Genomic DNA, 13,062 nt, shown 5'->3' with positions numbered 1-13,062 from the left:
AGCTAACATTCTTAACTCAAATCTTTGCTTCTGGGGAGGTACCTGGAACAAAATATTTTGAGATGGGGGTCCGCGGCCAAATACATGTCATTTTGGGTGGTCCTTGACATGAAAAAGTTTGAGAACCACTGATATAGTAACATACGTTTTTACAGAAAGCCGTTAGGATTTAGAAGACATTTTGTGGAATCGGAACCTCAGGCCTTAATGGGTTAAAGAAACAGTCTGCATTTTATACACTACTAACCACGTGCAACTTTTTTTGCATCGATTTGCATGATGCAAAGATAGCATTAACAGATAGCTGTTGAATAGAGAAGAGTCCCTTGTACATGTCTCTGAGGACGACATGCTATGCAGTGGCACAATGCCAGCGCACAATGGAGGCCAGACTCGGCGGGCTACTCTCTCTTTAACCCTTTGAGAGGAGTACAAAAGAAAGAGCTCACAAAGAGAGAGACCGTGGAGAGAAAAGGATGAAGGAGAGAAAGAGAGGAGAGGGGGTTGTGGATTTGGCCTATATGGAGGCTTCTGCCGTGTTTTAAGCAAGTTTTAAGCTACATTTGTTATGCCTGAGCCGTACATATGGACCACAGGGTGCCAGGAATTATTTTTCAGTGTCTGTATGACATAACATAATAGTTTAGGCCACTCGGTCAATAGACTGGTTTTCACTAAAGGGCCCCAACAGGGCTTACATTATGTAGTGTTCAATTTCCAGCCAACATAACATCTTTATAGTTCCTTGAGACATATTGTACCAACAGAGATCATTTGTCAGCCCAGCCGGGCTATAGTTCAAATAAAAGTAATAGTGATTTCAGTCACAATCGTTTTGGACCTGGAACCAGACAGGGCCTACGACTACTATCACAGGAAAAGTGTCTATTGAGATTTTAGCATAGGGTGAGGTGAAAGGCTAGGAAGGGGCTCGACACAGAGTTTTAGGGCTAAAGCTACTGAAATCTACCCGACTTTTCACTGCTGAAGTGGGATCACATAGTGGATTGAGTAGGGCTAGCTCCTCATTGGGGCACTTTGAAAAACCCAAATGTTTTTTTTATCCCCCACAATTGATTTTTGTTTCTCTGCGAACGATCTGCCTCTGGTAACACACACAGTCAATCACACGTACGTCTGCCCACATCTAAAGACTAGAAAATGAAGAAAACAAGTGGGTAAAATGAATAAATAAACAATTATACATCTGGTAAACAAACACGCACATACAGGTGCTCGATACAGAAAGAGAGTCCAAGAGAGAAGAGTGAGAGTGATTGTACCTGCGTCACACAAACTCGCTTTCTCCGCTTCCCGACCACCCCTGCCTCAGGGGGCAACATCATACCCCTGACCTCTTTCAAATGAGCCTTCCTTCCTTCCGCTAATGCCAGGAGAGACACAAGAGAGAGACAGCGACAGAGAGTGAGAGAGAGAGAGCTCGCACTCCACACCACCGCAGTCAGGGGGCCAGACAGGCAGCTAGCTGATTTATAGGCTAGCCCACGGCCATGCTTTCCCTGGGCAAGTGGCTCTGTTCAAAGGCCTGCCTTCTATTAGTCTTATTTACAGGGCTGGGGAGTGCAGGCCACCTGAATTATTTAGATTCCCCCATTGGTAAATACAACAGGCACCAAATGGGGGCCATACAAACTAGTGAACACTGCAGAAACACAAGAGAGAGAGAGAGAAGATGTAAGACAAGAGAGAGGAAAACACAATTATGATGTGCTGCACCATTAACATTAATCACAACAATAAATGCCTATGTGCCTGAGTAAACTTTTCCCTGCTTCATCTTCTAAAACACTGGAGACTCTTACCTTACATAAAACATGAGGTTCCCCAACACACACACACAAATGCACAAAAAGAGATAGTATCTCCTGTAGCAGTGTATACAGTGGGCACGTAAGACAAACACAGCAACTATGCACTGCCTCTTGCAATGCAAATACATGCACACCACACACACACGCACATGCACGTCTCACAAACTCACACACACACACACACACACACACACACACACACACACACACACACACACACACACACACACACACACACACACACACACACACACACACACACACACACACACACACACACACACACACACACACACACACACACACACACACACACACACAGTGCTGCCTCCACTCTCATTAACAAGCCAAACATGCCTGAAGAGGCAGACAGACTCCAGTGCGCACGGTAAACAACCAGTAGGCTCTCATCTAAAACTGAGGATACATCAGCATCAGACTCTCTTCTACCAAAGACACAAAACAGATGATGGGTTGCGTCTGTTGCCGTAGAAAAGCATAGCAAGATGGGCGAATTGCTCTGAGATATAAGTTGACAGCAATGGTCGCCATCAATACAGTGGTGTACCAGTGCCATATTGGACAGCAGCCTGCTTCCCTATAGTTAAGATAATCTCGTCATATTTTGCATTCCCGGTGTTACCAAATTTTGAGAGCAATAGTATTTCATGACATCTTGACTATAGATGATTAACAGATTCATTAACATAACATGAGTAAGGTCTGGTGTAATGTGAGTTTTAATTCTGTGCCTATAAACCTAGTCTTGTAATGCCATATGATGGCAGACAAGGGTAGGGCTGAGGGGGCTTGAGCAACTGCCCTTTTGTCCCGGATGTCCGAAGTGCCCTTTGTAAAAGGCCTGCCTTCCTTGGCTGGGCTGGCTGCCTTCAGTCAGTTTCACTTTCACCGTCACCTGACACAGTGACATCACGTGCCCTCCACTCTCCTCACACCCCACTGCCAGCAAGCGAGTGATCTGCCGACGAAATTGCGCGACAAACTGTCCTGATATGTAGCGTGACTAGCGTCAGCCAATGGCGCAACATAGTCTGGAGTGGACCAATAAAATGAACAAATGAATAACTAAAGAGAGGAAATTAATGTCTCCGCTTCATGAAGCTACCACGTGGCGCGTGCAGCCGTGCACCCACACACACAGTCGGCTTCAGATATTTCCTCCACATGCATGACTGCAGAAACACAGCATGTCACAGGTGGTCTCCCTTAAATTTGAGAGCTAGTCCATTGAATCACTAATCTATACTGTTTGAACCATCCAGTAATATAAATATGACGTAAAGAGGGTTTTACTATACTGTGAACAATCCTGAAATATAGATATGAAATGCGTCAGGAGGAATGTGAGCTACAGGAGCTACAGTGCTACTCTGTCCAATATGCCCTTTGAACATCCACTTTCCTTAACTCTTGATGCAACTTCTGACAATCAAAATAGCTGTATTCCAGACACGGGTGCAAAGCAGTATGCAGATCTAACAATAGTTTTGGGTGGGAAGGCTGCCATGAAGCCTCGCAAAAATAGAGACACTGTGAGCGAATATCTGAGGGGGACGGCGTCGCTGCACAACTCGCTGTCGCTCGTGGAACACGAGGACAGCCTGGTTGAAACACATGTCTTTTAATGACTTTTTCTCGCTTGCTCGTGTTGCTATATGTCAGGATGAGGTGTTATGCTTTGCAGCCACTCCCACTGAGAGACAGGTGCTCAATTGTTTAAATAGAGATTCCCAAGACTTTTTTGTATGATGATACTTCCTCCTCTGATTCAAAGCTACTTGAACTAGATTATGGTCTCTCAACACATGTAAAATTGTGTAAAACACACCTGGACGCCGTTCGCAGCAAAAGTGGGTATAATTCAACAGGTTATGGTGTGAAAACGTAGACTGGTGGTGTACTGTGTTTTTAAATATTGCCCCGTTTGAACTTTGAGCAGCCGCCTCTCTGGTCTCTGCACAGCCCTGATGCACAGGCCCAAGCCGGACGGTGGGGAGGAAAGAGGGCAGCACGTACAGGTAAGCGTCTTGTCTTACAGGAAAGAACCATTGAGTGGAGACTTCCTGATCAATAGCAGGCCCGTTGCCCCTCTTCAATGAGGAAACGGAAGAAGAGAAGCCATTCAACACACGCAGAGGGCTCCGGCTGCCTGTCAGAGTCAGTGTCTGCAGGGGAGAATGCTGACAACGGCGTTAGCATACCGAGCAGGAACCCTCATATGCCGAGGGTGGGGGGCACAAACACAGGGCTGACGGGTCACAAGTCCAAATGGGGTCAAACATTGCATTTTACACCTAAAGAGGTAGGATGCTCAATCCTAATGCAGCCGACACCGGAGTCTGAGGGTGAGAACACGGCAGCACGTCAACGTTCATCAGTTTACGTTATTAGCAAATTAACACAGAGGATTTTGCTGTGTACTTTGGATGAGAGCCAATTGACAAGCGTTAGTCATCTTGACTGACAGGGAAATATATGACCAAGGCCGTGTCTGCCACACATACAGAAAGAAATGAGAGCAAAGAAGCCCATTTATTGATTTATGGTGCACTGGTGCCAAAATGTAATCAATTGCGCCATGCAGCTTTACATTTTAACCCAAACTTTTGAAGTAAAGCAAACCATGTACATTTCGTTGGGACTTAATTTCAATTTGCAGCCAGATTAGCAGGCAGGGTTTTGATACAGTCAGTATGGCAGAGGTTTTTCTACTCCAAGCCGTCTTGATGTGAGTGGCCTTTTTAGTGCCTGCTTCAAAAAGCAGCCCCCGTACCATGAGCAGCTGTCACTTTCGGCAGGCACTGTGGAGGACGGAAGCGGGGGAGGGGTCCTTTGAAGAACGGTTAAAAGTGGGCGATAAAAATAAACCGGGAGAGAGGAGAAAATTAATTATACATAACAGACATTTCACTTGGATGAGCACGACAGAGAGAGAAAGAGAGAGAGAGGGAGAGAAAACTTCTCTCCAAAAAAGTCATTTTCAAAATGAAAAGATTTCTACATTGCTTCCACATGAGTGGTATTTATTTGGCTAGATTTTAGTTGAAAACGGTCAAAGCGTCACACATTGGAGACCAGGCTTCCATGTCATCTCCACATTAGAGCTCAGCTGATGCATATGTCTCCTCTCTCTGGGGCGAGCAGCTTGCAGGGACCAGAACCAACATAACAAAACACCAGACAGAGTTCACAGATGACCCTGCTGTCCGCCATTAGATGGCCTTCCTTCTGATGTGGATGACCGTGCACAGCGCCAGCTCACCTGCAAACTGTCTTCTCTATCTGTGCTTAGTTCTTGGTGCACTGGGAAGTGGTACAGTAAAATCCTCAGCGTGTTCATTTAACTCAGAGAGTGTACAAATAGATAAATTAACACTGAGGATTTGACTGTGTACTTGTGCATTCACATCGCCCACAGACTCTCTCTCTCCATGCTCCTTATGCAGGCCAAACGGAGGTCATTCCCATTCCAGCAGTCAGTCAAGAAGGCCCGGGAGGTATTGAAGAGTGAGTTTATTTCATATAAGGCTTGTCGGCTAGAGGTGTTAGCACATCGCGGCATACACGCGTGTGAATAAATATATATATATATATATATATATATATTATGAGAGAGAGAGAGAGCCTTTGGGTAGAGCCTCACTGATGGTCCCTCTTTAGTGCTTTTTAATATCAATGTAGTCCCGTCAGCCACCGAACCCCCACCCCCTCAGGGCGCCACGCAAACCCGGGAGAGAGCCGGTGTGTGAATGCCTCAAACGGAAGGTGGGAGATGAGGAGAAAAGAGAGGAAGGTGGAGGGCAGAGGGATGTTTGCAGAGAGGGAGCGAGATGACAGCAGAGGAGATGCGGATGGAAGACGACAGGCAGCTAGGTGACAGAGAAACAGAGAGGGGTGAGGGCACAGTAAGGATCAATAGTGTCCAATGAGAGAGAGAGAGAGAGAGAGAGAGAGAGAGAGAGAGAGAGAGAGAGAGAGAGAGAGAGAGAGAGAGAGAGAAACAATTGGTGTGTGAGAAACAGAAGAGCGGTAAGGCTGGAGAGAGCGAGCAGTGCGCTAACGGCGAATGTCTCCTGCTAACCTCCTTAGTGAGACTGACACAAATGAAAACGTATGTAATAAAAACATGCCATCTCTGCCGTCTATGATATGAAAGCAGATACTCCGTTTACAGAGCACGCGCTCTGAGGAGGAAAGCACTCAATCACATGAGGCTGGATTAAACTGCGGCGTCTCCCCACCTTTCTGATTGACATAACCTTGCATTGGTTGAACTGAAGAAGGGATCTTCTTTCACCTGACACTAGGATGCTTTCCCCTTTCCCTGATCCGAGAGGCCGCAGTAGCCCTGCACGCACACTGGCAAAACTGTCACGCTACCAGCCACTCACGCACAGGCACCAAACTCTGTGGCGAGACCTGTTGTCTGAAGTGTTGTCTTTGTCAACAACAGAAAGACATATTTTGAAAATCCGTCATTTTTATTGGGCAATAGACAAGGTTCAGAGTCACAGTTAACACTTAAACTCTATATACTTCATCATACGACAAATAAATAATGAAAATATCGTATAACAGTCAATAACAGACGTGTTGCATAGCAAGCTTCAGTCAAGGAAACTGGAAAAGGGGATGCCTCTTCCCAAGTACACACACATACCTATATTGTGAGCCTATATTTATGGAGAAATCTGAGTTCTCCCTCAGAGCCTTACCGGCGACATGCCTTGTCTACATGTACCAGAATGCATTGCACGCAAACTTCTGCCCATCCCTAGCGAAGATGAGAAATCCAAGGGGGCGGCAGTAGCTCAGTCTGTAGGAGTAGGGACTTGGATTGGGAAACCAGAGGGTGGCCAGTTCAAGTCCAACAGTATTAGCATGGACTGTTAGCTGGAGAGGTGTCAATTCACATGAGCACTCACTGTTGAGGTGCCCTTGAACAAGGCACCAACCCCCTAACTGCTCCTGGGCGCCGCTACATGGCAGCCCAATAATTCCGCCATCTCGCCACATTTACAACTCTGTATTTCGGCCCTATGCGTGTGAAAAAAACGAAGTAAAATACAGAATTTCCCCATGGGGATTAATAAAGACAATCTTCTCACGTATATATACGTCATATTTCCGTCTGTCAAGACGATTATGGTGGAGGAAGTCAAGCTGATTTGGCAACACCGTCCATAGATACAGAAAGGATGGGTGACTACTGCAGGTGTTTTCGGTTAGACTCAATGCCAGGACCGGCTGAGACAGTGATACGGTAGGCCAGGCTCATACGTGTGCTGTGCACACACTACAGAAATAAAAAATGAGGGAAGGAGATGAGAAATGATGTTTTGCGAGCGGTAGTGCAGAAGGGGATAGGTAGGGTGGAGGACTGACAGAGAGAAAGAGAAAAGAGAGAGAAGCGGGTGAGAGCAGTAATGATCCTCAGTGGCAAGGTAAGGCGAGAGGCAGAGGCAAGTTGCGTTAATACCGCTAGTTTGAGCAACTTGGCCACGCCCCCAGTCACTCGCGTCACTACCCAGACAGATAGATGGAGCGGCGTCACATTCAACTAACTCCCACAACCTGCCTCTACTAGCTGGCTCAATGGCGCGCTGTGTTAATCATTAGACTCCCAGTCTGTAGACCGTGGGTTTGAATCTCACTGCAGACAATAGATTTTCCACGATCGAACGCTACTTTTTGCAGACAGTTTATTTTCTCAGATTAAAAAGAAACTACGTTTACGGGGGTTAAGTTTAGGAATAGGGTTTAGGCATAATTTTACTGATGTTACTGCGTGGGTTAAGAATAAGGTTAGCTTTAGGCATAATTTTTTACTGAGGATAAGGTTAGGAATAAGGTTAGCTTTAGGCATTTTTTTTTTACTGAGGTTAAGGTTAGGAATAAGGTTAGGTTTAGGCATAATCTTAATGAGGTTAAGGCTAGGGATTAGTGTTTTTTTACTGAGGTTTAGGCATAAGAATAAGGTTAGGTTCAGGCATACTTTGCAAAAACGCTATGAAGAAGTTCAACACGGCAGAACTGTCAATCACAGCGGGTCCTTCCTTACCAGGTCTTGTTCAAACTAGCGGTACTAACGCCACTGGCGAGGCAGAGAGAGTGATGAGTGAGATAAATAAAAGGAGAAGAAGCAAAAGGTAGTGGGGAGTGGGGGGGGGGGGTAGTCACATTGGTTTAAAATGTCTGACAGTCAAGGAAACTGGAAAATAAGACCTTTTCCCAAGTGCATACACACGCACAACACATAGACCTACTTCTACTCCAATGAAACGATACATGAAACCCTGAAGAAGTGCTAATTTAGCTCTGAGAGTTACAAATGGATATATTAGCTGATTCACGCTGAGCAAATTAGCCTACACCCTACTGTGTATGCAATATAGACTTCAAAGGTCTTTCACATAAACAATTTCAATGACTGTCACCATGTTTTTTCATTCCCACTGAGAAAATCTACATTCGAGTCTCCACGGAACTAAACTTAAATTCTCCATTTTCGGTCCAGTTTTCAATATATGATGCAATGACATGTCCTTGTATTAGCTATACCTTAAATGTTTTACGCTGATGACATTTCTCAGCTCGCAGTGCAATTCTCACATGAGCACAAGCCTTGTCATTCGTCTAACATTCTAATTATTAGACCTTAACCATGCCGCTTATTGAAATGTCCATGGGAATTCTATGGGGGGCAGCCACACAAAGGCCAGGCCAGAGGGGTGCAAAGTGCACACGTCAGCTTGAATTCCAAACTTTGGACATCATAGGTTTACCCTTCATTGTAGCAGCCGCAAACGAACTCAAGCGTACAGGGCGGACATTCAAAATTCATGACACTGCTGGTCTATTGTGGAGAGATTTGTATCATAATTGGGGAAGATTGAAACGAATTGCTTGTAATTTTCTGTCTGGGACACTAGCTTTCATGTACAATGCCATGCAAGGTCATGGAACCTTTTGTGGGGACCCTCTCTGGTGGCAAGCGTACACTTTAACCACATGAACCCTAGCATCCCTATTTCTGGGGTGGACGTTCAGCGAATATAGCAGATCTACAAGTTAACATAGTGTCACAATGTGGCGTGTTGAGATTTGGTTTAGAGGGGAAAAATACTATAGAGTCCTGGGGGACTCAAGTCAATGAAGTATATGGGGTTTAAGCTGTTAAACATCATTAAGGTCGTTTTTTCCCCGTCTCATCATCTCCTTTAATAGATTTATTTGATATGTGCTATGAGAGTGCTGTGTCATTTGGCCGGCTGCTAAATCAAATGCTATGACACTATGGTCTCCTCAAAAAGGTAATCGAATTTAGACATAACAGGGTAGGGGAATATTTTACCTCTGGAATATTAAAACGATTTTTTTTCTAGGGGAACGTGTCCACGTTTCTGAAATGTTCAAATATGTGTGCCAGGTCATCTGAATAAGGAGAGGAGGGTGATTCTAAATCCATCTGCTCAGACTACAAAAAGTGTCTCTCCTGGCTTGGCTACAATATAGCCACTCCTTGCAGTCTGTCACGAACCGATACAATGTAATGATGAATGACCGTTACATTATTCTCCTCATGCTGATAGATTGACATTATTTTTGGGTGGTTGATATCTTGGAGACAGTCGAGTTAAATCCCGAGCATGTGTCACTAGGGTTGGGATCCTTTAGGATTTTAACGATTCCAGTTCCTTAATGAATCCCTCTTAACGGTCCGATTCCTCACCGGTTCTCTTTAACGATTCCTTCCAAATGGACCCTTGCAGGTCTGTAACTCTGAGAGTGTACATATGGGACCAAATGCTGGTCCCATTTGTACACTCTCAGAGTTATAATGGTCATTGTTTGAGAACCATCTGTATTGTAATTGCATGGTCCACATAACCAGCCTCTGAGAGCGTGAGAAAAACGGTTATGGAAAACGGTTCCAAATATGATGGAACCGATTCCGGTTCCTCAATGTTGGATCTGGTTCCTCCGGTTCCAGATCCCAACCCTATGTGTCACTAATGTCAGTGAATGAGTGATGATTAGAGGCAGTTATTATTCACCAAGTACCACCTCTTAAGTAAACATTTATGTCACGCTTGAACTCCTGCCTCATTAGCATGTGAATACTTTGCATTTGACCGTCAGTGGAGACGCTTCAACTTCATTCAATAGTGGCAAAATTGAGGTCAGTTTAGATTAGAATATTATAGCCTGGCAGTCCAAAAAGGACCTGGTTTAAAATGATGCATGGAACTGGAACATGATGGATGGATCCTCCCATTTCATTCACTTAATATATGATTGTATTATTCTATATTCCAAATGAATTGAATATCGCCTATGTGGGGCTGGAGGAGCCTAATTGGTTAACCAGGGTTTGATTAAAATGCGATTGAAGAGAATCCAATAGAGCAATGAGAGCATTTCGCACTCAACACACCCACAGACAGCCCTCATCATTCTGTCGCTGCTCAATGGGGAATTACATTGCTGTCGAATAACAAAGCTTACAAATTGCCTCTCATTCGTTAGCAGATTAACGGGTTTTTTTTTCTTCCCACTCACACCACCCAACCAACACGATTTCTAATTATTTCAAAGCTAATAGGGGGAATCGATTTTTTTCCTTTTCTTTTACAAAACAGCAGCAGCATGTCCCCTGGAGAAATGCAACACCCCTCCCTTATGTCCACTTAAGAGTGTTATAGGGCAGAACAACACATCCTGGGCTCCGAACGTATTTAAACAGCCATCACACGCAGAACATGCAACGCATTTCAATGTAAATCCATGCATGTAGTATGTATGGGTCTCACGTGTGTGTCTCTCTCTATCCCCCCAACAACTGTTTCCCCGGGTGGCGACAGTCAGTGTCAGTCTGTGAACACCTATAATTATGTATGGTGGTGGTGGCATTCCTCCTCTAAGGCAATGCAACAACCATATGATCTCCAACTATAACCAGACGTCTGCTGTTCTGTTCAACATTGCAGTGGAACAACAACACACACCTCATCACCAGCGCAACAACACATAAAGTACGAGAGTCAGACGAGGATTTACAAGACGAGAAAAGTCACTGATATTTAATAATTAATAATAATGGATTTTTATTTATAATGCACTTTACGTTTGTGAAATCTCAAACTGCTACAATAATGAAATGCATATATTTTTTACACCACTAAAAACATCTACATCTAATATTACATTGTCAAACCTAAACTAAACCCCAACGTCGCACTGGATAGATCTGGAGCTTCTTGGGGGAAAAAATAATAGCCCCTTTCCTTCTCTGTTGAATATGGTTCCTGTGATTGTTTTATGCACAAGGATTTAAACCAACAATAATAACACCTTCGACCAAAGATCCGCAGTTTCCCCCCAGTTTCGTGTTGATCATTAATCCGACCGGTGGTCCACGCAAACCGACTGGTGGTCCACGCCACGCCACGGCGCGCATTTATAACACTAGCCTTCCTGCAGAAACACAAGCCTTTTTTACAATCGGAATCCACACCTAAAATTGTGGGATCGCGCTGGTCTGGTTATACCCAACCAACCCGCTCATAGTGTCTTTAAAACACAGGCAGTCTATGTTTAGATGGGGCTCCAGCTCTAAAACAAACCACCCCGGCGAGAGAGAAGAGAAGACACCAAAACTCAAACCAAAGGACACACACCAACGGATCTAAATGTTTGACCCACCGGGGACTCAAAAACTGTTTCTCTCATAAGGTGGGGAGAAAAAACAGAACCGTACGTGACCCAAAACCCAACAACAGCAGATTACTTACAGGTTCATGTGATCCTTAGGTTAGATATCCTTGCCATGATGGTTTAAATTCCACAACTCTGGGACATTTCCACACTCTCGTCACGGAGTACTAGTAGTAGTGAGTGCTCGCCTCGGCGGCTCCTCTGCGTGTGAATGGGGAAGAATGCAGCTCTGGGTTCCAGGGGAGAGAGAGAGAGAGGGGGGAGAGGAGGAGGAGGGGGGAGCAGCCCAAACGGCAGGCGCAAGGAGCAAGGAATGCACTTTGTTGCTTCAGTTGCCTAACCGAGCCCATAGAGGGCGTCGTTGGTTGAGTTGTTTCACAGTGTGGCCAAAGTCCAAACCGCCAAGCACAGGGTACTTTTTTCCTCCTCCTGCAATTTTTTTTTTACTTAAGTAAAAGTATCAATACTGCAATGTAGAAATACTTTTTTACAACTAAGTAAAATTGAAGATTTATTTTTTACTTGAGTAAAATACAAAAGTATTAATTGGTATCAAAATGTACTTAAAGTACCAAAAGTAGAAAGTACTCATTATGCAGAATGTCCCATTTCACAAGTTTTCAAATGTATAAAAATGTATAAAAAAGATTTTGAAAATAGCAGATCAACAAGCTCACAATGCACTGCAACGTGTCGCATTGTAAGTGGGTAATGTATGTTTTGTAATGATCATCAAAATTTACGAAGTAACCAAAGTCTTTAAATAATTGTAGTGGAGTAAAAGTATAGTATTTGCCTCTGAGATGTAGTGGAGTAGAAGTAAAAGTACTCAAAATTGGAAATACTCCAGTAAAGTGAAAATACCTCAAAATTGTATTTAAGTAGAGTACTTGAGTAAATGTACTTTACGCCACTGATTGGAACCACAACTAGCCTACAGCGGGCACGAATAATAATAATGATAATAATAATGAATAATAATAATATCATGATATTCAATATTCAAGGTACACTCAGCTCACCCTATGCACTCTGATGCCAAACTATAAGCTATACAATTAGTGTATAATTAAATTATATCAAATTTATGGGAGAAAGTAGCAAAAACAAAGTACTACAATCTACATCTACAATCTACACAGGCCCCTTTCCCACAAGTAGAGTGTACTACTGTGAGAACCAACTGAGATAAGATAAGACCAACCTTGATGCCCGGAGGGATCAATTCAGGTGTCATAGCCGCAACAACAGTTAAAGTGAAACAGGATGGTACAGGTAAGAGTACCTTCAAGAACCAAAACAAGATAGATAAGATAAAAAATAAAATAAAGTACTCAGAATGTGTCTCTAACATGGGATAAGGCTATTGGTTTGTTTTACACACACTAGTTGAGTAAACTTGGCTGTAGGACACTTATGATCTACAGGCTCACGCAAGTTAATTTTTAAACTTTTTAAGCACTGAATAAAACATGAATGAGGCCATGAGGCA

The 13,062-nt window shown here is 43.9% G+C and overlaps 1 protein-coding gene across 2 annotated transcripts in view; it reads right to left on the bottom strand.

The window, feature by feature from the left end:
* Nucleotides 1–11,775, bottom strand: part of plxna1b (plexin A1b) — a 239,002-nt gene extending 227,227 nt beyond the window's left edge. For both annotated transcript variants that reach the window (XM_084062474.1, XM_084062475.1), the window contains exon 1: nt 11,648–11,775. The gene's annotated coding sequence lies outside the window, so the exon portion shown is untranslated. The remainder of the gene's footprint in view (nt 1–11,647) is intronic.
* Nucleotides 11,776–13,062: the final 1,287 nt, after the last annotated feature.

The sequence above is a fragment of the Gymnoscopelus microlampas genome, assembly GCF_963454915.1.
Source record: "Gymnoscopelus microlampas genome assembly, chromosome: 7".
NCBI lineage: Eukaryota > Metazoa > Chordata > Actinopteri > Myctophiformes > Myctophidae > Gymnoscopelus > Gymnoscopelus microlampas.
The sequence above is the reverse complement of the archived record's forward strand: the minus strand, read 5'-3'. Positions and strand labels throughout refer to the sequence as shown.